The 26,207-nt window shown below is 41.3% G+C and overlaps 1 long non-coding RNA gene and 1 pseudogene across 3 annotated transcripts; one reads left to right on the top strand and one right to left on the bottom strand.

Moving 5' to 3' along the window:
* Positions 1-820: 820 nt before the first annotated feature.
* Positions 821-2,425, bottom strand: LOC147363406 (E3 ubiquitin-protein ligase RNF38 pseudogene; annotated as a pseudogene).
* A 17,893-nt stretch (positions 2,426-20,318) lies between these two features.
* LOC147363407 (uncharacterized) lies at positions 20,319-24,083 on the top strand. 3 transcript variants are annotated; one of them, XR_015135698.1, is made up of 2 exons: positions 20,319-20,888; positions 23,527-24,083. It is a non-coding gene; the product is annotated as an uncharacterized LOC147363407 (long non-coding RNA). The 3 variants fall into 3 exon arrangements; XR_015135697.1 differs by lacking the exon at positions 20,319-20,888 and adding an exon at positions 21,019-21,108; XR_015135699.1 differs by lacking the exon at positions 20,319-20,888 and adding an exon at positions 21,849-22,201.
* The last annotated feature ends 2,124 nt before the right edge of the window (positions 24,084-26,207 follow it).

A 26,207-nucleotide genomic window follows, 5' to 3' on the forward strand; every position in this document is an offset into this window, starting at 1 on the left:
CAAGCACGTCTGGCTAAGAAGCTTACTGAAAATGTAAAGGAAAACCAAGAGAGTATCAACATTCAAATCACTGATTGAAATGCTAATATTGCTAAGTGATGATGTATGATATTGCACCTTCTTTTTGGAAACAGCAAGTTGGAGATTTAAAAATTTCTTTTTCATGACAAAAATCAAAATTTCAGGTTCATGGAGTGAGAATCTATTACACTTTTTCCTTAAGTGACCCAGTTGGGACCACCAACGAAGAGAAGGTGACAGCTGCCTGAAGCAAAGGAAGAAGGCTTTTCTCATTCCATTCACTGGGAGGGAAGGGGATGGAGTATTCAATGCTTATCGTTGATGCACCCTTAGCAATCAGTGTGCAACAGCAAACACAAGGGGGAAACCAGTGTACAGTACTAGTGCTGTTTAAATAACACACCAGATTATACATTGCAGCATAATTAAAACTACACACACATTCTTGGTACATGCTGGTATATAGGATCTCATACACATGTTAGCTACCATGCCCTCACACAAGTAGTTTCACACATTCTCTCTCTCACACACACAGATACATTTACCATCAACAGTCATACGCTGCACTCATTGCCACTCACAGTTTCTGAAGGCTCTATATAAGGTAGATTGCTATATCGTCTGGAGCTACCACTTTTAATGAAAGCACATGCTAAAAGATCACGTCCACTGTAATCTTGCAGCAACACTCGGAATGATCACACAAAAACCAGGGAATGTTAGTGCACACACAAAATTAAGCTAAAGAAAAAGTCTTTGGAGTTCCAATCACACGGTTAGTATAACAATCCCATAATTGTGAAGACTAATTGTAAGCTTTTATAGTTGATTAAGTCACACAGTGCAAAGAAAGGTCCATTGACCCTTTTGGTAAAGGGAGGGCTGGAAGCCACACAGATTAAGTTCAATGGATAGTCCGTATATACATGTGATGAGGAACACCCAAACTAAATTTGTGCTCTTAGGCTGGTCATTCTGAATCCCGATGCACTTCTGAAGCATCAGCTCGGCAGATTGGGCAAGTACGATTTGCCTTAAGCCATTTGTCGACACACTTGGCATGGAACTCATGGTTACAGGGTAAAACTCTAAGTAGCTGCCTTGACTCAAAATCACACATGCATACTACACACAAAGTCTGTTCTTACTGGTGGTTGTTAGGATTGAACCGGTAAGAAGGAAGTTGTTCAATATCTGCTTTAGTCAGTCCTCGAGGCTTGGCCTCTCCCAGTCGCTCTGCTAGGTTTAACAGGGCCTCGTAATTTTCTACTTCTCCATCTTCCACATCCAATTCAAAGCTGAAAGTTGGGCCCACTGCAGGTGGCACTGGAAGCATTGATAACACATATGGTAGTAAGCTGGGATGGTAAGGGGGTGGTGGTATGGGCTGCTGGGATCGGTATCTACTGTGTCCTGTGAGCCTCCGAGGCATAAATGGAGGATAAGGTACTCCATACGAAACCTCCTGATGCAAAGGATCATGTGTTAGGAACTGCAAAGGAGCTGATGGAGGTAATGTCGGGGGATGGGCAGATGGAGGGTAAGTAAAACCTCCCACAGGAAGATGTTCTCCTAAGAGTTCCACTTCGTTTTCTATCCTTTGCAGAGGCGATCGTGACTGCTGTGTTTGGAAAGGGACAAACTGGCTTGGAGGTGGCAAATGAGGAGGATGATGGGGAGAAAGATGGGGAGGATGTAAAATAAACGGATCACTGGAAATAAGGGGTGGAAATGCAGCATATGGTACTGGTAAGTGCTGAACAGAACATGCTTGAAGCATTGGAGGAGGCACACTACAGACAGGGAGGTGCTGTCCACTGAAAACCACAGAGCATCCTGGGACCTGTTGTGTACTGCAAGCAGGGATGTGCTGGCCTGTGCAGAGGGGAATCCCATGTGGTGCCACTGTTGTTACTGTGTAAGAAACAGGGACGGTGCCCTGATGGAGCTGATCATGTATGTCAACCACTACTGCATTCTGCTGGGGTGGATGAGCAGCAGGGTGTAACAGACGGGGAGATACATTCGGAGGGTGGAAGGCTCGAGGTTCTTCTATTGCTTGCTGCTGTGCATAAGGGAGATGGTGATAATTTTCATCTTGACTAATGGAATTAAGTCGAGACTGACGATCCCTTCTTCCTCTCTGACGCCTGACAGGAGGACTTCTTCTGTTGCGTGCAGGTGTGTTGCATCGTTCCCCTGAGAAGTGATGTTGGCTTGGTCAAACTGAAGGGGGCTGCCTATTTGATGTCATCTCCCATGGTCGCATTGGTGGTGAGGGAGCTGGTGATGCTGATGTATAATCGAAGACTGAATGAGAGAGGCGCTGTCTCTTGGGACTTGGACTATCTTCACTCTAGCGAGCCCAGGGTGCGAGACCGCCAGACGCTCCGCCCCTCTCCCCCTCTAAAAAATTTTCATATGGTTAATTTTTTTGTCTAGGATGTAACTGATTTGCGGGGGGTGGGGGTGGGAATAGCTTTACTGAGATATGATCTGCATACCATACAATTCACCCATTTAACATGGACACTTCAGTGGTTTTTAGGATATTCACAGATATGTACAACCATCACCATAGTCAAATTTAGAACATTTTCATCATCTCAAGGAGAAACTCCTCTCACTCATCTGCCTCTGCAAATGTCTCACCCTTATACCCCAAGTAACCACTAATCAACATTCTGTCTCCATAGATTTCCCTATTCTGAGATTTCATGTAAGTGGAATCACATAATATGTGGTCTTTTGTGATTGGCTTCTTTCAGCTAGCACAATGTTTTCAAGGTTCATCCATATTGTCTAATATATCAGTACCTCATTCCTTTTTTATGGAATAATATAATATTTCATTGTACAGATATATGAATAATATTTGAATATACTGAATATATGAATAATGAATAATATTTCATTGTACAGATATACCATTTATTTATTCATTTGTCTGTTGATGGACATTTAGGTTGTTTTTACCTTTTGGTGAAAGCTGCCATAACTTATATACAAGTTTCTGTACAGGCATGTTTTTGTTTCTTTTGGGTGGAACTGCTGGATCATATGTTAACTCTATGTTTAATTCTTTGAGTAAACTGCTACACTGTTTTCCAAAGTAGATGAGCCATTTTACATTCCCATGAAAGCTTATAAGGATTCTACTTTCTTATCATCTTCACCAATACTTGCTATTAATGGCTTTTTGATTTCTAGCCATCTTAGTGGGTGTGCAGTGGTTTCTCATTGTGGTTTTGACTTACATATCCCTGATAACTAAAGATGCTGAGTATCTTTTCATATTCTTACTGGCCATTTGGAGAAATGTCTTTTCAAATATTTCCAATTAATATAATTACTTTCAGAGAATAAGTAACAGGAGAGAGAAAGCTATTTCATTGACAGATCTTTTAATGTTTGAAAACAAAAATATAATCAACTAAGCTAACTTTAAAGTCTGTAAACTTTTGACCCTAAGTTTGTTTTTAAGCACATTTATTAGAAAATCCAATACTTTGGCTACCTCATGCGAAGAATTGACCCATTGGAAAAGACTCTGATGCTGGAAGGGATTGGGGGCAGGAGGAGAAGGGGACGACAGAGGATGAGATGGCTGGATGGCATCACCGACTCGATGGACATGAGTTTGGATGGACATGAGTTTGGGAGTTGGTGATGGACAGGGAGGCCTGGCGTGCTACAGTTTATGGGGTCGCAAAGAGTTAGACACGACTGAGTGATTGAACTGAACTGAACTGATTAGAACATCTGGCTCTGGGTGAGTGACCACACCATCGTGATTATCCCGGTCATTAATACCTTTTTTGTACAGTTCTTTTGTATATCCTTGCCATGTCTTATTAATCTCTTCCGCTTCTGTTAGGTCCGTACCATTTCTGTCCTTTATTGTGCCCATCTTGCCACAGGACTGGAAGAGGTCAGTTTTCATTCCACCTCTAAGAAAGGCAATGCCAAAGAATGCTCAAACTACCACACTCATCTTACAAGCTAGTAAAGTAATGCTCAAAATTCTCCAAACCAGGCTTCAGCAATACATGAACCGTGAACTTCTAGATGTTCAAGCTGGCAGAGGAACCAGAGATCAAATTCCCAACATCCGCTGGATCATCGAAAAAGCAAGAGAGTTCTAAAAGAACATCTACTTCTGCTTTATTGACTACGCCAAAGACTTTTGACTGTGTGGATCACAACAAACAGTGGAAAATTCTTAAAAAGAGCTGGGAATACCAGACCACCTTACCTGCCTCTTGAGAAATCTGTATGCAGGTCAGGAAGCAACGGTTAGAACTGGACATGGAACAACAGACTGGTTCCAAATAGGAAAAGGAGTATGTCAAGGCTGTATATTGTCACCCTGCTTATTTAACTTATATGCAGAGTACATCATGAGAAATGCTGGGCTAGATGAAGCACAATCTGGAATCAAGCTTGCTGGGAGAAATATCAATAACTTCAGATATGCAGATAACACCATCCTTATGGCAGAAAGTGAAGAAGAATTAAAGAGCCTCTTGATGAAAGTGAAAGAGGAGAGTGAACAAGTTGGCTTAAAGCTCAATGTTCAAAAAACTAAGATCATGGCATCTGGTCCCATCACTTCATGGCAAATAGATGGGGAAACAGTGGAAACAGTGGCTGGCTTTATATTTTTGGGCTCCAAAATCACTGCAGATGGTGATTGCAGCCATGAAATTAAAAGATGTTTACTCCTTGGAAGGAAAGCTATGACCAACCTAGACAGCATATTCCAAAGCAGAGACATTACTTTGCCAACAAAGGTCCGTCTAGTCAAGGCTATGGTTTTTTCAGTAGTCATGTATGGTTTTGAGAGTTGGACTATAAAGAAAGCTGAGCGCCGAAGAATTGATGCTTTTGAAGTGTGGTGTTGGAGAAGACTCTTGAGAGTCCCTTGGACTGCAAGGAGATCCAACCAGTCCATTCTAAAGGAGATCAGTCCTGAGTGTTCATGGGAAGGACTGATGTTGAAGTTGAAACTCCAATACTTTGGCCACCTTATACAAAGAGCTGACTCATTTGAAAAGACCCTGATGCTGGGAAAGATTGAAGGAGGGAGGAGAAGGGGACGACAGAGGATGAGAACGTTGGATGGCGTCACCAACTCAATGGACATGAATTTGGGTAAACTCCAGGAGTTGGTGATGAACAGGGAGGCCTGGCGTGCTGCAGTCCATGGGGTCGCAAAGAGTCGGACACTACTGAGCAACTGAACTAAACTGAACTTGCATGAAATATTCCCTTGGTATCTCTAATTTTCTTGAAGACGTATCTAGTCTTTCCCGTTCTACTGTTTCCCTCTATTTCTTTGCATGGTTTACTGAAGGCGTTCTTGTCTCTCCTTGCTGTTCTTTGGAACTCTGCATTCAGATGGGTGTGTCTTTCCTTTTTTACTTTGCCTTTCATTTCTCTTCTTTTCTCAGCTATTTGTAAGGCCTCCTCAGACCACCATTTTGCCTTGTATTTCTTTTCCTTGGGGATGGTTTCGGTCACCACCTCCTATACAATATTATGAACCTCATCCATAGTTCTTTAGGCACTCTGTCTATCAGATCTAATCCCTTGAATCTATTTGAGTCTTCCACTGTATAATCTGTATATATCTTTAAGAAACTACAGCTTGTCAAGCTTTGGTGTAATATCAAAGGATATCCATAATTACCTGAAAAGGCTGTTAAAAATCTTCCTCTGTTTGCAGTTACCTATTTAAAGCTAGATTTTCTTCATGTGTTTCAAGCCAAACAACATATTTCAACAAACCAAATGCAAATATGAGAAGCACTATGATCATTTGTTTTTTATTAAGCATGACATAATGGAAATTGGCCAAACAAATCAAATGTCATGTTTCTCACCAGATTTTTTTTTTGTTTTAGAAATAATTATTTTTCATAAAATATATTTGTCAACATATAATGGGTTTGTTACTATTTTAAATGAATGAATGAATGAAGTTTTTTAATTCCCTATTTTAATTTCTTAGTTCTCTGAAGTGGCTCAGTAGATATCTAAACCACCATGGCGCTTAACTTTTTCTTCAGTAACGAATTTGAGGAAAATACCATAAACCCCTCTGTGACAGTGGCTACTCCTATGAAAGGAAAAGTGTCATTTTAGTCTTTACTGTATTCTGGGCATACAACGCAAAGCCTAGCACATAGTAGTTACTCAACAAATACTTTGCTGAATTGAATTGATTGTAATTATGGCACTGATCCTCAGCTCACACTGTGTTCATTCATGTTTTGGAGTACATCGTTTTTCAAAGCAAAGATTTAATCTTGTTACAGAGCAAAATAGCTACTCTTAAAAGGCATCAAAGAGGTAAATTTGACTTAACTACTGTTTATTGTACATAAGAAGTAGGCAAATTTCAAAATCCAACTATGAAATTCATTCACTGTTTTTTTTTTTTTGGCTTAAAATTGTCAATGGTTTTAAGTGTTGCTCCAGAAAGACTGGAGTCAGGCTGCCTATGTTAAAATCCTGGCTCTACTATTAATCACCTTTGTAAATGGGCAAGTCTTTACCCCATCTGTGCCACAGTCTTCTCATCTGTAAAATGGGATATTATTAGTTTTGTAGAACTGTTTTTTGGTAGGGTTATTTTGAGAATAATGATTTAATATATATAACTCAGAGTTTTATGTATTAGAATAGTGAATTTAAAAGAGTGTTTGACATTTAGGTTATCAATAAATTTTCCCTAGATTCCATAAAATAGGAAAAATTCATGAAATATTTATGACATGGTATATAATCATTTACAGTGAATATTAGTAAAAGTACTTTGGAATCTTTTGAAAACCATTACATACATAGGAGATAATATTTATATGGTACAGTGGGTGAACAGAAGGGACTGCTTATGATCTAAGTAGAATAGTCTAGAGACACTTGCCTCCCGGGACCTACCTAGCTATCCCAAGGATGAGCGAACAATATCTTCATATCATATAACTCATTCACAGGCTGTAACAATCTGCACATCACATTTACACACACCCATTCATGCCCCCCAAATCCGCATATATAAACATAAATGTGTATTTTCAAAACAAACACATCTTTGTTTGTATTCCCAGGAAAAGTGTTTTGATCAGAATAAGCTATGCCATGCTGTGATGACAAAATAAATCCCCAAATCTCAGTGACTGTTAAAGGCTGAATTGTGCCTTCCTCCTACATCCATTATTTGAAGTGCCAACCCCAGTATTTGGAGATAAGGTCTTCAAAGAGGTGATTTAGTTAAAACTGGACTTGGGATGGGGCCCTAATGTAGTATGACTGGTGTCCTCAGAAGGTGAAGAGACAGCAGGGATGTTCCCAGACAGGAAAAGGTTATGTGAAAACTCAGCAAGAAGGTGGCCATCTGCAAGCCAGGGAGAGAGGCCCCAGAAGACATCAAACCTGCCAGGTACCTTAGCTTAGACTTCCACCCTCGAGAACTATGAAAAATAAGTTTCTGTAGTATGAGCCCCCCAGTCTATGGTATTTTGTATGGCAGTCTTAGCAACCTGATGCTGTTGTTATTTAGTCACTAAGTCATGTCTGACTCTTTTGTGACCCCATGGACTGTAGCCCACCAGGCTCCTCTGCCCATGGACTTTTCTAGGCAAGAATACTGGAGTAGGTAGCCATTTTCTTCTCCAGGGGATCTTCCCAACCCAGGGATTGAACCAAGTCTCCTGCATTGGCAGGTGGATTCTTTTCTGGCTGAGCCACCAGGGAAGCCATAACAAACTGATACAGAGACTTAATAAAAATGTATTTCTTACTCATTGAAAGTCCAAAGAAGGTAGGCGAAGCTCTCCTCCACTTGGTGACTTGGAAAGCCAGGCTCCATCTTTTGTGACATTACTGTCTCAGTATTTTATGTGGTTCCATCCCTACTACTCCCAGTCACAGGCCAGAAGGAACCCATACGTATCTCCTGCACTCACAGTCTCCTGGGACGGACTAATCACATGGCCATAACCTGCCACAACAGGAAGCTGGGAAATACAGGAAGCACATGGCAGATAGGGTGAGCACTATTTTCTCGACCACAAAATGGATTCATTTGGGGATCTGGTTAAAACAAAGAATGTAGTTCCCCAAATGCCCAGATTGTGTCTCTCTCTTATTTTATTTTTTTTTGGAGGCACCAAGCAGTTTGTGGGATCCTCAACCAGGAATTGAACCTGGGCCATGGAGTGAAAGTGCTGAGTCCTAACCCCTAGACTACCAGGGAGTTCCCCAGATTGTCTCTTAGCATAGGAACATCTATTTATCCCCTGTGGAACACAGGGTTTTATTAGTATTTAATTACAAGCAAATGGGAATTCGTTCCATTGTTTTAAAAAAATACATGCTGATTTGTTTCCTTGTGTTATTTTTAGCCCTCTGGAGATTTCTTCTATAGTTTTGCTTTCATCATTGAGCATGTATTACTTTATACTTCTGTTAAAATATAATTTCAAATGAAAATAATCTCTTGACCAACCTTAGGGGAATATTAAAGAAAACAGAAAAAGTCACTACTTGAATTCATATTTATTCAAGAACACTTTGGTATCAAATCCCAACCCTTCAAGACCTTCCCTCAAGAATCACCCCACTCCTTCCAAAATACACACATATACACAAACGCACCCTTCTTTAACTTGTCTTCTTTGAAAACAAGTTTTCTTGCTTCCACCGAAACTAATTTCAATTCAAAACAAATTAATATTCATTTATTGACACACCATATCATTTTTTGTCAGCCACTTGATAAATTGTTAGCAACAATAATGTTCCAGGGTCTCTGAAACAGTAATGATTTATTTTTTATTTATTTTTTAGTAAGCTGTTTTTTAAAATATAAATTTATTTATTTTAATTGGAGGCTAATTACTTTACAATATTGCATTGGTTTTGCCATACATCAACATGAATCCGCCACAGATGTACACGTATTCCCCATCCTGAACCGCCCCCCCCCACCTCCCTCCCCTTACCATCCCTCTGGGTCATCCCACTGCACCAGCCCCGAGCATCCTGTATCATGCATCGAACCTGGACTGGCGATTCGTGAAACAGTAATGATTTTAAATGCTATAAATTTATATTATCAGATCAGATATTGTCATCTTAGCTTTTATCCATGATAATCCTGCCTGGGAGAGCCTCCCCTTTTGGATCTTATCTACTAATGAAAAATTGAGGACAACATAAATTTCTAGTAATAAGGTCATTCTAAAGGAGACCAGTCCTGGGTGTTCTTTGGAAGGACTGATGCTAAAGCTGAAACTCCAATACTTTGGCCACCTCATGCGAAGAGCTGACTCATTGGAAAAGACTCTGATGCTGGGAGGGATTGGGGGCAGGAGGTGAAGGAGACGACAGAGGATGAGATGGCTGGACAGCATCACCAACTCGATGGACAAGAGTTTGGGTGAACTCTGGGAGTTGGTGATGGACAGGGAGGCCTGGCATGCTGCAAATCATAGGGCCGCAAAGATTCGGACACGACTGAGCGACTGAACTGAACTGAACTGAATAAGGTCATACATAGCTAAGCAAGCTATAGCTCACTAAGATTATGTGGCTAATGAAAATGACAGCAAGTAGACGTATTGACATATGTAAATAGATAAAATAGCAATATTATATAGGGTTTATTGACTATCTTACTACATGTGTGGTGTTATGTGATTTTATATCCACTACTATGTTTAATTCAGACATAGTCCTATGAAATAGGTAAGAATTATCATGCCCAATTAACAGATGGAGACACTGAGTCTCAGGGAGGTAATCTACCAAATTATAATAGCCAGGAAAGAATACTGAACCCAGAACTGATTCAATCACAATGCTATTCTCTTCTAAATAATAATGTAACATTTCAGAAACTAGATGATAAAGAAACACTAGATAAGTATAGTAGCTGCTGCCAATTCAGCTCAAAGGTACACCCAATGAAAAATATAATTTTTTAATTAAAAAATTGGGGAAGTACAAGACAACATATAGCACAGGGAACTCTACTCAATATTCTGTAATAACCTATGTGGGAAAAGAACCTGAAAAATAATGGATATATGTATAGCTGAATCACTTTGTTGTACATCTGAAACTAACACAATGTTATGTCAACTATACTCCAATATAAAATAACAAATAAAAATAAAAAATTGTTCAGATAAAAAAATTGGGGAAGTACAGAAAAAATGAAACAGGGAAAACCCTACCCATTATTTTACCATCCTAAACCAACACATTCATAATTTGGCATACTTTCTTCCTATATATCTTCTATTTGTACACATACATAATTTTGTCTTCTACACTGTTTTCACTTACTATAACATAAAACTTTGTCCATTAAAAAACTTAAAAACAGCTTGAAGTTTTACAAGTTAGCATTAGTTTGTATTAGTTAGGATTAACTTCATCTATGAATGAAGGAAAGCCCACAAACAACAGTGTATTAAAGTTTATTTGTACTTCAAATAAACATAGGCAGTTTAGAGTTGGCATGATGGCATCATGGGACCACCAGGAAGCAAACTCCTTAAATTTGGTTTCTCCTCCATCCTCAATATGCAGCTTCTACACTATGATCCAAGATGCCTTGCTGGTCAGTTGCTCAGTTGTGTCCGACTCTGCGACCCCATGGACTGCAGCATGCCAGGCTTCCCTATCCTTCACCATCTCCCGGAGCTTGCTCAAACTCATGTCCATTGAGTCCATGATGCCATCCAACTATCTCATCCTCTGTCGTCCCCTTCTCCTCCTGCCTTCAATCTTTCCCGGCATTGGGGTCTTTTCTAACGAGTCAGCTCATCGCATCAGGTGGCCTAAGTACCCCCAATTATCAAAGTCTCAGTCCATCAGCAGAAAAGAGAAAACGGAAGGAACTAGAAGGCTACCTCTTTTTTAAGAATGCTTCTTGGAATTTTCTCACACTATATTTATGCATATACTATTAGCCAGAATTCAGGTACATGGTCGTGTCAACAGTGAGGGAGGCTGGGAAATGCAATCCTTTTTTCAGGTGGCAACATACTTGGTTTGAAATTATGGGATCTACCACTGTAGAATAAGGAGAGAATGGATTCTGGAGAACAACTAGCAATCTCTTTGTAGCTGAGTTCTTTTTTCTTTCTGTAAAAATTAATAAAGTTGATTTTTAAAAATTTACTTTTTAATTAAAGGATAATTGCTTTACAATATTGTTTTGGTTTCTGCCATACATCAACATAAATCAGTCATAGGTGTACATATGTTCTCTCCCTCTTGAACCTCCTTCCCACCTCCTCTAGGTTGTCACAGAGCTCCTGTTTGAGTTCCCTGAGTCATACAGCAAATTCCCACTGGCTATTTCACATATGGTAATATATATGTTTCCAATAAAGTTGATTTTTTAAGTTTATTTATAATCCTCAATAAATTATAAGCCCTTTCAAAACACTTTCTCTTGAATTAGAAGGTATATGCACTCTATATTTTTTGCATTCCTCTTCCCTCCTCAATATCTAATAAAATATTTGACATACAATAGAAACTCAGTTACAATCAAGATTTTCTTTCTTACTACAAAGAGAATATTTTCTTCACTATCTGCCGTGTCTTACACACTTTATTTCATTACATCCCACTTTCCCTCTGTGAGTACACATATTATTGCCTCTGGGCCTCTGTAGAAAGTCTTCTCTGACATAATAAAGGAGCAGACTCAGAGAAATTAAACAACTTGCTGGAAATTATACAGCTAGTACTTAGCAGAGCTGGGATTTGAACCCAGGACTGTACAGTGCCCAGATTTATCAATGTTTTTGACAGCACAGTGCATCTGAGCTCAGAACATCATCAGGAAGAAATAAATAGTTCAGAGAAGCAGGAATTTTTATCTATAACAAGGCAATCTATCATTGATAGCTATTGGAACCACCGATGCTATGAGTCACAACCAATGACCATCTACTAGAGAAAAGCAAAATTCCTTGAGTTTGAAAAGCTCTTTTAATTTTTTCTTCTATATTAGATTAGGTTTTCTTTACATTTTTAAAACCAATTTTCCCAGACCTCAGAGTCTGGATTAATCACACTTCCAGTTAAAAAAAAATTTTTTTTTTAATCTTTTTAATGGTCTTTATGTTTTCTTAATAAGATCTGGAAATTGTGCATTTGTTTTTTCACACATTCATAAACACTTATTAGGGACCACTCACTACATTCCCAGCACTCTGGCTCTGGTGAAAGAAACAGTCCCTATTTATAAACAGCTCGCCTGGCAGTGAAATAGATAAGTAACCAGTAGCAACAATAAAAAATTGCAATTCTATGCCTTTAAGGCAATACAGAGGCCAGCCTAGGGAGTCAGGGAAGGCTTGCCATAGATGACGCTTAAGGAAGATTTAGAACTAATCTGGAAGCAGAGTCCAAACTCGGCCAGGCAAAGTAATGTGTGTATGTATGTGTGTGGCATGAGGGTAAAGACATGAAAAGGGAGAGAATCTGAAGCATTGCAAATGCTCCTGGCAGATACCAAACTTCGTGTTGCCTGAGTATCAACGCAGAGCTTAACCATTATTAACCATATTTCTCGCCCCATATCTCACAGCTTCTGATTCTATAGACCTCAGACAGGACCCAGAATTTTGGGGGGCCACACTGCAAGGTTTGCAGGATCTTAGTTCCTGACCAGGGGTGGAATCTGCTATTTCAGCAGTGAAAGTATGGCATTTCAACCACTAGACTACCAGGGAATTCCCAGTAAGTGGTGATTTTCTTGAGGATGGTATGAGGACTGCATTTTGAGAAACACTCAGGAAGTAAAGGAAGTGGGTGAAGGCAGGGGGTAAGGCTGGTGAAGCAGGCAAAAAGACACAGGCAGTCTGACTCAGGAGTTTGAAGTATAATCTGGCAAGGGGACAGAAATTTCTAAGTAAAACAGGGAATGATGTGACTTGATCTATGTTTTAGAAAAATCACTTCAGGTCTAGTTTGCAGGAAAGACAGCCTGGGAGACGGGACTTTAACCAAGGCAGTGGGGATAAAGATGGAGAAGTGAAAATGTTTTTAAAACATATTTTGGAGGTAGAACATCCTAGATTTCAACTTGAATGTGGTGTGTGTTTATGGGGGTGTGTGTTTATGGGGGTTCCTCCTTCTAAGTAGGAGGACTTTCTGAATTAATGGCAAAACTGGAAAATGGGTAGATAGATCAGTTTTTAAAAAAGACAATTTCAGCATGAGGCTGAGAAAATCCAGTAAAAGTACTGCTAGTAAAATGTTCTTTTTTTTTTAATCTGGGTAAAAAAAAGTTTAAACCTGTATTTGATCTAGTTTCTGAATCTTAAATTACCATTGAATGTCATGAGATTTCCTAAATCCAGGCATTCTAACTTCATTAAACACTGATCCCAAGCAAAACCCCTCTATTTCAGGCATAGTCTGATCATTCCTTCCGGCATTTGTGCATGCTAAGTTGCTGAGTCATGTCCGGCTCTTTGTGACCCCATGGACTATAGCCCACCAGGCTCCCCTGTCCATGGGGCTTCCCAGGCAAGAATACTGGAGTGAGTTGCCATTCCCTCCTCCAGAGGATCTTCCTGACCCAAGGATCAAACCCGCCTCTCCTGTGTTTCCTGCATTGACAAGCAGATTCTTTACCACTGAGCCACCTGGAATCCCTCTGGCACTTATAGGATGCCTTCAAAGAGGATCATTCTTTCTTTCCTACCCATGAGGGAAAGAAGGAGAAATTAAATCACTGTTCTGGAGCAGATGTTTTCCTCCTGAACTATGTAAGAACGTTGCTAACTTATTTCAGAATCAGTCTCCAGGTGCATAAAATGTGCTAGGCCCTTCTGAAATTTAAGTTATCTACATTAGTGGGTCACACATAAAGGTAAAAGGATAAAATCCACTCATATTAGAAATACATAGGCATGAAAGAGTTTCTCAGAAATAAAGGATATTGCATCTGGAAGCTGTTAAGACTGCTTTCACGTGATTACCTAATAAAAGAACATTGTAATTTCTAAGTCAGGGCTTAACACCCTGCCATGGTCACAGCCTCAGCAGCAGACAGGGACTGAACAAAGCGATATTTATGGAGTAATAACTGGCACTAAGAATAAAACAGACTCATAACTAGAAGAGTCTCAATTATACCTTTATGAGTCAGACTAGTCATTCTGGTTTGCCCATTATGTAGCGATAGACCTAGTCAGGCTGGCAGTCACAGGAGATCCGTAACCTTGATCTTAGCAACTGAATGTTGTCTCAGGTTCTTATTTATTGAGAGATAATGAGAGCTACTTGCTCTTTCTCAAGAACATTTCATTTGCTTTTGTTGATAGAAACTTCTTGAAAATCAGGCTTGCCCACCACCTCCTTCTTAGAAGTAAAACCTTAAAGATTTGATTCTCGCCATCAAGGAGCTCATCAACTAGGGACATGAAAAGCTCAAGTACACAAAGTACCAGGCAAGACTGTAGTATCTAACTCCAAAATGGTAAAAACAAAGTCAAGTAGGACTAGAGAGGAGGAAAGGATTACTCTGGGGCAATCAGGTAAGTTTTCATTGAGGATAGGAGCTGAGTCTTGAAGTATACAAATTCTGCTTAAACTGAATTCAGGTGTCTGCTTATGTTCGTTTTCTACGGCTTTGTAATAAATCACTGCAAACTTAGCAGCTCAAAACAATATTTATTTACTAGCTCTTAGTTCTGGGCAGGCTCAACTGGGCTCCCTGCTTAGCATATCACAAGGTCAAAATAAAAATGTTGGCCAGGTGGGGCTCTTTTCTGAAGGCTTTCAGAAAGAATCTGCATCCAACTTTATTTGGCTTGTTGGTAGAATCTAGTGTCTGGAGGATGGTTGTGATCCAGGGGCCACTGTCTGCTCTTAGAGGCCACCCACATTCCTTCTCACACGGTCTCCTCCATATTCCATAAGTCAGTGACGACACATCAAGTCCTTACACGTCCAGTCTGCTGCTTCTGCAACCCAGCAGAGAAAAAGCTCTGCCTTTAGAGGGCTCTCTGTATCTTAAGGGTAACTAATTTAAGGCTATAATCATCACTGCTTCACAACACATCTTATACTGTGTTAGTTTTGATTGAATAACCAGGGACAGGAATCTTGGGGGCTACCTTGAGAATTCTATCACATATTATTCTGTAAATTTACCTTACAGTGTCTATCAATTCACTAATCAACTGGCCACTTAATTAAGTGCATTGTACCAGTTATGCTCATACAAAGTGGAATTTATTTTAGTTTGAAAGATTTTTCAGGTGCTTCAAAACTTGAAGTCCGTTCCAGTTTTTTCAAAAGTACAACATTTTCAATTAAAAAATATATTTAAATAGTATTTCAAAATGTTTCAATGAAGACGTGTAAAAGCATTATTCAGGGAGCTTTTAAAGTGGCACATGCTTTCTGCCTCAATTTTGCTCCATAGGGAGCAGAAAGTTGCTTCCTTCCCACTCTCGCCCTATTCGTAGAGACTCACCCCTGTAATGAGTCAACGTCATCCATTTCTTAATCCACAATCTCATCTCTGTTCCCCACACATGCTTTGTTCTCTTTTGTTTCTGGAATGTAATGTAATGCCTTCCCATGCATTATGCCTATTAGCATCTCATATATACTCCAAAACTTTGTTCAAACCCTGCTTTCTCCATACTGACATGTTTTCCTGCAATCCAACTCGCCAATCAGTAGTATCATTGGGCTATATCACTTCTATTTCAATCTTAATTTATAGATATACAGATAGATTTAAAAAAAAATTTTTTAATGACAATGTCATTTTTATATTACTCCAAAGTATTCGGTGCAGGAAAGGCACTAAAAAATATTTATAGACGTTACTAAATTGTTCCAATGGGAAAAATCTGACAGTTTCTCATGATTTACTCCTATTGACATTATCCATCTAGTTGTTAGATTCCGCAAATATTTTTAAACTAAAAAATAGTTAAACCAACAAGCAACCACCTGGTTGTGGCCCCACATTTTTCATTTATGAAGAGGCTTCCGTCTAAAGCTTGTAAGACGTGAACAGGTATCACTGGCAAAACTCATTCACTGTCTGTCTGTTAAGTCGCTTCAGTCGTGTCCGACTCTGTGTGACCCCAGAGACGGCAGCCCACCAGGCTCCCCCATCCCTGGGATTCTCCAGGCAAGAGTACTGGAGTGGGTGGCCATTGCCTTCTCCGTAACTCATTCACAGTACCCGGGAAATTAAAATAGAATCTAGGTAATAAAATAAAGTCTAATCTTTTTTCCCCCTTTCCTTTGTGCTTAGTCTGGCTTCACTTGCTCGCAGGGTGCTGTGTACAGAGATCCTGAGCGAGGAACATCAGACCTGAGTTCCTGGTGCAGTGTGGCTACACCTGACATTCCAGCCTGGGGACCATGTGCAGAAGCTGTGAATGAGGCTCATTCCTGATGGTGGGTGGGCCATAGGCAGAGATGCCGCACCTGGTACTGTGCCTTGCCCAATTACACCCCGCCTTCCTCTCGCGAGAACTCCACTCCCTTCCATTGCCCCACTGCCAAGATCCCTATGAAGTAGCCCTACTCACAGGTTGCTCTAGGGGCCAAGCTTGCATCTCTCCATTTTTTGGTCAAAGAGTACAACTTTGCTTTGAACCAAACTCAGCTTCATTCTACTGGCTCATATGACACGGGGCAGGAGGATCCCACTCGAAAGCGTCAATAAATCCTTTCATATTACCAACCAAATGACTATAAAATGTTCTGGAGCTAAGAAGCATTCTTTTCTTCTTTCCCAGCTCTACCAAGATATAATTGACTCATAACATTGTATAACTTTAAGGTGTTCAACCTGATATGTGAGAGCCATTCTTATTAATAACTTGGCAGCTTAGATTTTCTATGATTATCGGTTTTATTTTTCTCAGTTTATGTGATGAAAACAGTAGCTGCTCATCAAAAATCCTCTTCCTTAGCAACATCTGTTCCTGATATCAGCTGCCCGGTCTGGAAACACATTTCCTAGCAGCTCCTGCAACTACATGTGGTCATGTGACTAATTTTTTGCCAATAAAAATACGAGAAGAAATGATATGTGCAGTCATGGATGTAGCTCTTCCAGAAAGTGTTTACTCATTATTTCCCCATCCTTTAATGAACATAGACATCAAGGCCCCAGGGAAGCAGGATCTCACATGGAGGAGCTTAGGGCCACGATTTTTCACATCCAAGAGAGCTGCTGCTGATATGGACTATTCTCCATCTCACGAGTTATAAAATTCTGCCGTATCTCAGCCACTGTATCTTAGGGTCCATTTATTAGCCTTCCATAACTAGCACACTTCATTTCTGTATTTCCAAAATATCCAATAGATACGTAATGTGGCTCCCATAGGATACGCTTATTTATATAGAAATAATCCGAAGGAGTGGAGAAGGCAATGGCACCCCACTCCAGTACTCTTGCCTGGAAAATCCCATGGACGGAGGAGCCTAGTAGGCTGCAGTCCATGGGGTCACTGGGAGTCGGACACGACTGAGTGACTTCACTTTCACTTTTCACTTTTATGCATTGGAGAAGGAAATGGCAACCCACTCCAGTTTTCTTGCCTGGAGAATCCCAGGGACGGGGAAGCCTGGTGGGCTGCCATCTATGGGATCTCACAGAGTCAGACACGACTGAAGTGACTTAGCAGCAGCAGCAGCATCCAAAGGAGATGAGACTCAAGTGATCACTGAGGAAAATGCCACCCAGCTCTGATACTAAACAATAGTTGTTTTCATCTTTGTGAAAAGAAACTTATTTACAGTAATTGAAAGCAGAACTTCTAGTTAGCAGTAGTCCTGAGGCAATGTGGTTTGGGTTTTGATCAGTCTGTGGCTTATGGTCAAGGAGGCTTGCTGGATGGCCCATCTCTGTCTCATTGAAAAAGTAGGGGAAAAAAACTAAATTCTTTTCTATCTAAAGCCAGAACAACGTCCTTCGGTGTCAATTTCTTCTAATTTAAATTCTCGGATATTGCATTCTCTGTGAAGGGTTTCTTGACCACCATCCTCTCCACACCTGATACCAGGGTAAGATATCTTTTCTCAAAGTATCCCCAGGATTCTTTACAAATCTCTCATCATGCTAATGCCTCTGCCTCCTCGCCTCCAGCTCCAGTTTATTCAGTCCCTTGAGTGTTCCCTCTGCCTAGTACAGTGCCTGACAAACAGTAGCTGCTTCATAAATGACAGTTGAATGAATGAATGCATGTAAGGGCCTCACCAGATGCTGTCTCTCTGCTTATTCTCATAGATATCAACGTCATAATAGATAGTTTCCAAGTCCCCCTTGAAATCTTTTTTTCTCATTTTTGTTACCATGCGTAATTACTTTCTGGGCTTCCCTGGTGGCTCAGCTGGTAGACAAGCTGCCTGCAATGTGGGAGACCTGGGTTCGATCCCTGGGTTGGGAAGACCCCTTGGAGAAGGAAAAGGCTACCCACTCCAATATTCTGGCCTGGAGAATTCCATGGACTGTATAGTCCATGGGGTTGCAAAGAGTCGGACACAACTGAGTGACTTTCACAATTACTTTTACTTGTTGAAACTTTCACTGCCTCTGCTTAGATCAGCCAGATTTATGTGGCTTAAGATATTCTCTTGAAAAAGCCTGTTTTAATTATAATTTTTTATATTCTCAGTTCTTTACTACATTGGAGTGTCAAGAGTTAGCAGTGTGTAAAGCAATTATCCTTCAATAAAAAATAAATTAATTTTAAAAAATTAGCAAAAAAGAAAGAGTTAGTAGTGAGGGGACTTCCCTGGTGGTCCAGGGGCTAAGACTGTGTTCTCCCAATGCAGGGGCCCAGATTCGATCCACGGTCAGGGAACTAGATCTCACATGCTGCAACCAAAGATCTTGCATGCTCTAAGAGCTAGTGCAACCAAATAAATAAATAAACATTTAAAAAAAAGAGAGAGTACTGAGGAATAAAGAGAGACCTGCACAGAAGTCAGGAGCTCTTGACTCTCTTTATCTCTTAGAGATACTGGATTCCACATGCTGCAGAATATGGGAGTGGATAGCCTTTCCCTTCTCCAGGGGATCTTCCCAACACAGAGATTGAACCCAGGTCTCCTGCATTGCAAGCAAATTCTTTACTAGCTGAGCCACCAGGGAAGCGCCTCTATCTCTTTATTTCTTAATGCCCCACCAAAAGTCCACTGTAAAATGATAGTGAATTAGATAAAAGTAGGTCTTAGACCCATTCCTCAGACAAAATGCTATATCTAGAAATCATAATAAATTTTAAAACAGGTAAAATCATAGCTCAGTAAGGAGCCTCTGAGAAGCAGAGTTTGAGCAACACAGCCTAGATCATCTCTAAATTCCCTTTCACCAGTAAAAGCCTGCAGTTTTACGTAAATTAATTGTCCTGCACTTGTTATATGCAAATGATGTGATCTTTGGTACCTTCAAATCTGTCAAATAATAAATAGTATTGTGTATTAGCTGTATCTAATAAAATTATCTTGTGGTGACGTAACATTTTTCAGGGATATTTATAGAGGCAGTAGGGCGCTGTCATATCAGCATGGACTTTGGAGTAAGGCAGAACTGAATTCAAATCCTAACACTTCCAGGAACTAGCAGTGTGACTTGGGCAAGTTACTTAATCTCTCTAAGCCTGTTTCCTCGCCTGTAAAGGCAGATGAGAATGCCTGCATGACTGGCTGTTGGAAGGATAAAATGGGATGTTATACACAGAACATAAAAATCAGCTGTGTTTAATTCACTTTCATTATTTCACTTAATCTTCACAAGGCTAGTGTTACTACTACTCTTATTTACAGAAAATGTTGCGACTAAGAAATGAAATGACTCACCAAAATTCATCCTGGGGCTGTTTCCACCATCCCACTCAGGAAAGAAACAAGACAAACAAAAGACAAGGGGATGTAAAGCTCGGGCTTCTGCTCATATCAGGTGTTCATTAAACATTTGCTAAGTGGCCTGAGTAATAAAACTTCTTTTTTTATCTCTCCCCCACTCCCATAACTTGGAAGACTTTCCTTGTCCTTAAAATCATGAGGTATAAAGGACTTTGCCTCTTCCTCAAAAATAATAATAATAATAATAATGGGGAGTGGGGAGAATCCTTCCTGACAATTCAATTTTGTATAAAGCACCTGATGTATCCTGACAGCTATTTCATTAACTGAACTTTAAACAGTGGCTCCAGCCTCCCTTCCTTTCTCCTCCTCCTCCTTCTACACTGAGGTCATGGTGCCTAATTTAGTCCACCATCATAATTTCTACCCACAGCAAGCTGATATCATCGTAAGCAAGCACAGCCCAGACTTACTCTAAGGCAGAGAGATGGAGACTCAAGAAAGAAAATGAAGGCTCATATTCATTCCTTCCTCCCTTCCCTGCCCAGTCACTTCCTTCTTGTCCTAACGCATCAGCGAGTCTGCTCTTTTATGAAAGGTTCCAAAAGGAACTGCAGAGATACAGATTAAAATTCTCTTTTTTAAACAGTATATTTCAACATATACGCTTAAAATACAAGAGGAAATGCAGATTTCTGTCTCATTCCCTCACAGAGATGCACATATTTGAGTTGTTTTCATTGTAAAGGAAATTCGAAAAACAAAGGACAAGCAGGGTTAAGTAATCACAAAACGGCCTGTCCTCATTACTTGTGTGAAATCCCCAACTGCATCACAGGGACAGCATGTTAAATCAATAGAGACTTGTGCTGTTAATTTCCAAAAAGGAAGAAATGCTTGAACTAAAATAGTCTATGTCAAGTCTGCCCATAGGGAACGGAAACCCCTTTAATTCCAGGTCTTTCTACAACTAGGTAAGTTCCAGGAAGTTCATGAACCACTTTTCAAAATTTCCTGCCTTTTGGTGGGGGAAGGAGGGAATACTTTGTTGACACCAAAGCTTAAGTTGTGTACAGCACTGAATTTATAATCAGGTGATACAAAGTACAGGTGTATATACAGGTGTCTGTAGGTGAAGGGTGATGAGGGTGGGTTGGGGCTTCGGAGATGGAAGCACATCAAGGTCAGGAACAGGTAAACCTCTCACCCTTGGTTACTTTTTATTCCAACTGCTCTCCTTCCCTGGGCCGTGTCTCCGCACTCAGAGTTGAGAGGAGATGCCACTTTGACTTCTTACAGATCTACGGCCATCTTTTTTCATTCCCTTCCAGGAAGAAGCCAAGAGAGAGAGTGCTTCCATTATATAAACTCATGATCAATAACTCTAAAAAAATTTTTGAAATATAGTTGATTTACAATGTTGTGTTAGTTTTAGGTGTACAGCAAAATGATTCAATATACATACATATATTCTCATATATATGAATATATATTCTTTTATAATGATCAATAACTTTTTAAACTATGCACCTTTTTTTTTTTTTAACTTTTTATTTTGTATTGGGGTATAGCTGATTAACAATATTGTGATAGTTCCAGATGAACAGCAAAGGGACTCAGCCATACTCATGATCAATAACTTTTGACCAGGTTTGCATGATCAAATATTTGCAGGGTCTAGTGAGGACCAGGGCAATAAAATAAAGGGGCTTTTACTAGAACTTCATGATGCCTCTTTTTGGTGCGTCTAGTCCTTGTGAACCATAATAGGTATCTCCACCCCGATTACATACAGACTGTAGAAACCCACAGAGCAGAGAACTAGGCAGTTTTCAAATAAATGTCAGCTGATTCTAATGTTTCATAAGAGTTCCTCCCTTCCTTTTCTCTCCTCCTTGTTTATGATCTCTTCAAACTAACAATGCTCTTCATCTGGCTGGGGATTTCTTATCTTAAAAAAATTCCTTACATTCTTAGAATGGCCATGAGTTCTGAGCTGCCATCTCTGAGCTTTTCCCTGGAAAAGTGAACAGCAGCTCCCCTCAGGCTTCCCCTGAGCTATCAGAGTGGATAACAAGGCAGAGAAGGTGTTCCTCCACCCCATCACCTCCCAGAGGACCCACAGTGGATATGAAGGCAGAGAAGGTGGTCCTCCACCCCATCACCTCCCAGAGGACCAGAGTAGATATGAAGGCAGAGAAGGTGGTCCTCCACCCCATCTCCTCCCAGAGGACCATCCTCTCCCAAAGAGCAACTGGTCTCCTCTAGAGAGGGGCTGGAGAAGCAGGTTGGGATTTTGAGATCAGTAAGAGTATGTCCATCAACTACACTTTTTTCTACTCTTGTCTTTCCCTGCTCCCTGCCACTTGGTCTGTGGATGGGCTCGCTCAGGTGCTGAGCTGGTCCTCACAAGAGCAGATAAGGGAGTAGCAGCCACCCCCACCACGACTCATGCCCTCAGTGATGCTCAGCAGCAGTCTAGAGGACTAGAAGCAAACTTAGTCCCTAAGTGGCCTGTGAAGTTTGGTACCTCCTTTCTACAGTGTGATTCTCAGCTTTCCCTGCTTCAGAATTCTCTGAAGGGCTTTAAAAATTGCTCACACTGGACTTCCCTGGTGATCTAGTGGGGAAGACTCTATGCTCCCAAGATAAGGGGCCCCAGTTCAGTTCTTGGTCAGGGAATAGATCCCACATGACACAGCTAAGAGTTTGCATGCTGCAACTACATACCCCACAGGCTGCAACTAAGATCTGGAGCAGCCAAATAAAAAAAAAAATTTTTTTAGTAATAAATTTTAAAAATGCTCAGTCCTGGGTCTACTTTAGAGCTGCTGCTGTTGCTACGTCACTTCAGTCATGTCCGACTCTGTGTGACCCCATAGACGGCAGCCCACCAGGCTCCCCCGCCCCTGGGATTCTCCAGGCAAGAACACTGGAGTGCGTTGCCATTTCCTTCTCCAATGCATGAAAGTGAAAAGTGAAAGTGAAGTCGCTCAGTCATGTCGGACCCTTAGCGACCCCATGGACTGCAGCCTACCAGTCTGCAGTCTGAAAATCCCTCCATCCATGGGATTTTCCAGGCAAGAGTACTGGAGTGGGGTGCCATTACCAAATCTCTGGGGGCGGGGGCCAGGCAAGTGTACTCCTAAAGCTCCAGCAAGAGTGAGGATGTGCTTCCTACTGTCTAATGCCAGCTTCAGGCACTTGTCAAGTCTGCACCTTTGAGCCGGGCCTTGAATAATGGCTGTGTCACAGTCAAATGCTAGTTGGCAGTCTGAGGCCTTCCTTGTCCACTTCCAGTCTTTCTCTTGCTCTCTACCAGGCCTGGATGTCACCTCCCTCCTGCTCAGTTAGCACTTCCTCTCGAGACAGAGTCTGGCCTTAATTCCATTCAGTTGCCCTATCTCTGCCAAGATGGCTAAGGCCATAGTGACCCACAAAGGCTCTCTCACAGCTCACCACAAGCTTTATTTGGAGCTTCTGTTCCTGCACTTTCTTCACCTAACATTTATTGAGCATCCGTCCTGTGTCAGGCTCGATGCCAGGTGCTTTATATTATTACCACATTTAATCCTCACAACAGTGTATGAGGTGGTATCCTTATTTTTGCAGGTAATGACACAGAGAACTTGAGATGATAAAAATCTTGCCCAGGACTTCTCTGGTGGTACAGTGGATAAAAATCCACCTGCCAATGCAGGGGGCATGGATTTGATCCCTGGTCTGGAAAGATTCCACGTGTTGAGGAGCAGCTAAGCCCATGTGCCACAACTACAGAAGCCGGTATGCCCAGAGCCCCTGCTCCACAAGAAGAGAAGCCACCATGATAAGAAGACCGAGTGCTGCAATGAAAAGTAGCTCCTGCTCATCACAACCAGAGAAAGACCATGAGCAGCAACAAAGACCCAGCACAGCCCAAAATAAGTAAATAAATAAATGATTTTTAAAAAACCTTGCCCAGGGTGTCTTACTCTAGGCTTGCTTTTCAAGTACAAGTCTGACTGACTCCAAAACCCATGGTCTCCACATTGCTGCAATGATCCTCACTGATAAAGACCTGGTTTCTGTCTGGAAGTGTTCATAGTCTCGTTAGGAAGACACACAGAGGAGATAAGCATGAAAGTAGAAGGAGACTTGGGCTATGGGTACATGTGGGTGGTGCACTGACCCAGAGAAGGAGTCCTTGAGAAGATGATACTTTGAATTGAGCCCTAAAAGATGAATAAAAGTTATTCAGATGAAGAGGGTGAGAACCCCTCTTACACAGCTGTGGAGTCCAGAGAAATCAAGGCTTCCTCAAGGACTGGCAAGAAATTCAATGTGGCTGGAGGATGATGTGGAGGAAACAGCAGGAGATGAAGATGGACAAGCAGGCAGGGCAGGTCATGAGCCTTTAAGTCATGCTAGTAAATTCTGCCGGAGAAGGCAGTGGCACCCTACTCCAGTACTCTTGTCTGGAAAACCCCATGAATGGAGGAGCCTGGTAGGCTGCAGTCCATGGGGTTGCTACTAGTCGGACACGACTGAGCAACTCACTTTCACTTTTCACTTTCACGCACTGGAGAAGGAAATCCAACCCACTCCAGTGTTCTTACCTGGAGAATCCCAGGGATGGCGGAGCCTGGTGGGCTGCTGTCTCAGGGGTCGCACAGAGTCCGACACGACTGAAGTGACTTAGCAGCAGCAGCAACAGTAAATTCTGCACCTTATCCTGATGACAATGGGTGAAGGATTTTATGCAAAAGAAAGATAAAAATCTAAGTTGCATTTAGGGACTTCTCTGGTGGTCTAGTGGCTAAGAATTTGCCTTTCTGTGTAGGATATATGGGTTCAATCCCTGGTCAGGGAACGAAGATCCCACCTGCCAAGGAGCAACTAAACCTGCAAGCTACAGCTAGAGAGTCCTGACGGAGCCTGAGGTGGGGGTGGGGGTTTCTCAGTCTATCCAGCTGAACTGTGGTGTTGAAGACTCTTGAGAGTCCCTTGGACTGCAAGATCAAACCAATCCTAAAGGAAATCAATCCTGAATGCTCATTGGAAGGACTGATGCTGAAGCTGAAGCTCCAGTACTTTGGCCACCTGATATAAAGAACTGATTCATTGGAAAAGACCCTGATGCTGGGAAAGATTGAGGGCAGGAGAAGGGGAGGACAGAGGATGAGATGGTTGGATGGCATCACCGACTCAATGCACATGAGTTTGAGCAAGCTCCAGGAGATGGTGAGGAACAGGGAAGCCTGGCGTGCTGCAGTCCATGGGGTCGCAAAGGGTTGGACACAAGTGAGTGACTGAACAACAGCCAGCTGTGCAGAACACAGGGAGAGGAAACACAGCAAAGGCAAGCAGAACAGAAAAGTACACACCACTTTCTGTTCCCAATGGAAACTGGCTGTAGAATACCTTAAATTAGAAATCTCCAAAACACGTGTTAGGGATCCCTGCTGCCCTGGCTGGCTTCCGGTGTGGTCTCTTCTAGTGGAAGATGCCTGGTGGAGTTTTTCTAGCCCTGTAATTCTCCTTGTGATGAGGTAGAATTAAAGCTGAAAAGTGAGTTCATAAATTGCCTAGTTGGTGAATAAAAGAATTTAGATATCCTCCAAAAAAGTCAAATATAAAATCATATGAAAATTCACAGCCATCTGCTGACAATGATCTAATTTGAAAATTGAGTACAATTAACTGTTAATCTTAGGTCAGCTTTCTCACTGCCACCTGTCTCTCTCTCCGTCTCCTCTCCCATTAGACATCAACGTGTGCTCAGAGAACTCGAGACCATTTTAAATATTAACCTGACCCACAGGTCTTTCCAGGTGGCACAGTGGTAAAGAATCAACCTGTCAATGCAGGAGACAGAAGAGACGCGGGTTCAATCCCCAGGTTGGGAAGGTTCCCATGGAGGAGGAAATGGCAACCCACTCTAGTATTATTGCCTGGGAAATTCCATGGACAGAGAAAAGAGCCGGACACTATTGAGCATGCACACACACACACACACACACACACACACACACATATAAGAAGATGAATCCATACACACGTCTTCTCTTCTTCCACCATTATTACTAGCATGAAAGTGAAAGTGTTAGTCATGCAGTTGTGTCTGACTCTTTGTGACACACCCCATGGACTTTAGCCCACCAGTCCCCTCTGTCCATGGAATTCTCCAGGCAAGGATACTGGAGTCGGTAGCCATTTCTTTCTCCAGGGGATCTTTCTGACACAAGGATCAAACTTGGGTCTAGTCACTTATATATTTCTAAATGTAGTTCTGGTTAAAAATAAATACAGAAGTA

The sequence above is a fragment of the Bos grunniens genome, chromosome 11 (genome assembly GCF_055505025.1).
Source record: "Bos grunniens cultivar Pamir isolate PY7600 chromosome 11, Bosgru_T2T1.0, whole genome shotgun sequence".
Lineage (NCBI taxonomy): Eukaryota > Metazoa > Chordata > Mammalia > Artiodactyla > Bovidae > Bos > Bos grunniens.